A 2101-nucleotide genomic window follows, 5' to 3' on the forward strand; every position below is an offset into this window, starting at 1 on the left:
TTCCAGCCCTTCGGGTTGTGACGGCCCAGCATACCTCCCTGCACGGCCCCAGTCACCCCCGGTTGGGGCCTGCCGCGGTGGACAGCTTTGACCGTTTGGCTCTTCACGTAAATGCTGTCCCATAGCACGCACTCGATGAGTGGTTTTTTTTTTTTTTTTTTTCCAACGTTTATTTATTTTTGGGACAGAGACAGACAGAGCATGAACGGGGGAGGGGCAGAGAGAGAGGGAGACACAGAATCGGAAACAGGCTCCAGGCTCTGAGCCATCAGCCCAGAGCCTGACGCGGGGCTCGAACTCACGGACCACGAGATCGTGACCTGGCTGAAGTCGGACGCTTAACCGACTGCGCCACCCAGGCGCCCCAATCTGAGTGTTTTTTTTTTACTCGGGGTTAGTTCTCTGAAATGAGCCACGTGGGAGGACCACAGTGTGTTGGTGACTCTGTTGCTGATGGAGGGGCCGCATGAAGCTAAGACAGTCCTCTTCTGGTGCACGTGCGTGTCTGTTTCTCTGGGGCGGGGGGGTGGGGGGCTCAGGAGGGCAAGTGCAAGGTCCTGGGGTGACCCTACAGTGCACGTCAGCGGACAGTGTCACCCAGTCTTCCGAGACTACCAGCCGGGAGAGAGGACGCCGGTCGAGGCGCTCCCGTCACGGTCGTAAACGCACTGCGGGGTTAGCGCAGTCCTTTCGGCAGGCTCAGAGTCCCCTCGTATTAGAATTCACAGTAGGGAGGTTTAAGGTCACGGAAACAGGGCCGGAGCCTGCCAGTATTTTAGTAATGCCGCATCGACTCCCATGTTACCCTCGAAGTGATCAACTCGCATGGTTGAAAATGCCCTGAAAGCCATCGTTCGAAGGCACGCGACGTAGTCAAACGCCAGGCGAAACAGGTCCCGTTGAGTCCTCCCCCGGGGTCCTCCTGATGCTCCCAGACTCTTGGAGCAGAGGGGGAACGCGTGAGTCCCAGGTGAAAACAAGGAAAATGAAGGTGAGCTCGCGGGGCTGGGCAGAGCCGCCCCGTTCCGCCCATCGTGGCACACCCCGTCTCCTCCGGCTTGCTCCCACCCCGATGTCTCGGCCTCTGTGGGACGGGCAGAGAGCGGTTTCCCATTTTTCTGGATGGAGTTGGTGTGAGGGACGAGGCTGGCCACCGGGAGGACAGCCCCGCCCGTGTCCGGCCTGAAGCTTTCCCAGGGGGCCAAGGGCCGACGTCCATGCAGCCCCACCGCACCTTCCCGTGACACGTTTGCCACCTTCAGAGCCTGTCCCCGAAGGCCAGGGCGGAGCCCCGAGAGCAAATACCCTCGTCTAAAAGCATCCCCAGTGCTTGTCTTTGTGGGTTGCTGGCTAGAACCTATCTGTACGTGTATCCCGAGGTTTCTACGATGGGTGTTTTTTACTTTTGGAAGCTTAAAAATGCTTTGACCCTCTGTGTCTTCCAGCTGGAGTTGGCAGGCCAGGCCAGCCGGAGCCTCTCCTGTCCCCTTCCTGAAGACCGAGGGTCCCGGTTCCCCAGGACATGCAGTTTGGTTTCGTTGCGACCCGGGGGACTTCTTTTGAGTCCAGTAATCGGGGACACGTCTGCGAAGCATGTACCTGCTTGGACTTCAGTGCTGGTCTGAGAAGGGCCGTGAGGCTCCCGGCGGGCGCCCGGAGGGCAAGTGTCTAATTGCACGTTTCAGACGCGGGGTGTGCGAGCCCCCGGGCGTCGTGTGCCGTTCCGTTGGGGTGAGCTCAGCACAAACAAAAGGCTAAACCTAAGGATTAAGTTCTCCTTCAAATACTTACGGGTTTCCAGCTTCTGTGGAAAATAGGCCTGGGAAAAATCTCTTTGGGGTTTCATGAAACACTTGGAAAATAAATCTGAAAAACATTTTCCAAACCCGGGATGGTTCCAGCCTGAATCCCAGTTGATACTTAATAACTAGGTCTATAGGGGCTTTGCCAGTCCGCTCGGAGGGCTGTAAACGGTTGTAAACCGTTGTAAACGGCTAAGGAGACCTCTCCTGGGGATTTGTGCTGGTGCAGATGGGGTCTGGGGGTCGCTGATCTAGCAAACCTCCGCATTCACAAAACAGCCTTCCCCACCCGCCTCCCA

The 2101-nt window shown here is 57.4% G+C and overlaps 1 long non-coding RNA gene across 1 annotated transcript; it reads left to right on the plus strand.

Moving 5' to 3' along the window:
- Positions 1-371: 371 nt before the first annotated feature.
- Positions 372-1890, plus strand: LOC123578424. Its single transcript, XR_006702386.1, has 2 exons — positions 372-497; positions 1446-1890. It is a non-coding gene; the product is annotated as an uncharacterized LOC123578424 (long non-coding RNA).
- The last annotated feature ends 211 nt before the right edge of the window (positions 1891-2101 follow it).

Source organism: Leopardus geoffroyi, chromosome E2, assembly GCF_018350155.1.
Source record: "Leopardus geoffroyi isolate Oge1 chromosome E2, O.geoffroyi_Oge1_pat1.0, whole genome shotgun sequence".
Classification (NCBI taxonomy): domain Eukaryota; kingdom Metazoa; phylum Chordata; class Mammalia; order Carnivora; family Felidae; genus Leopardus; species Leopardus geoffroyi.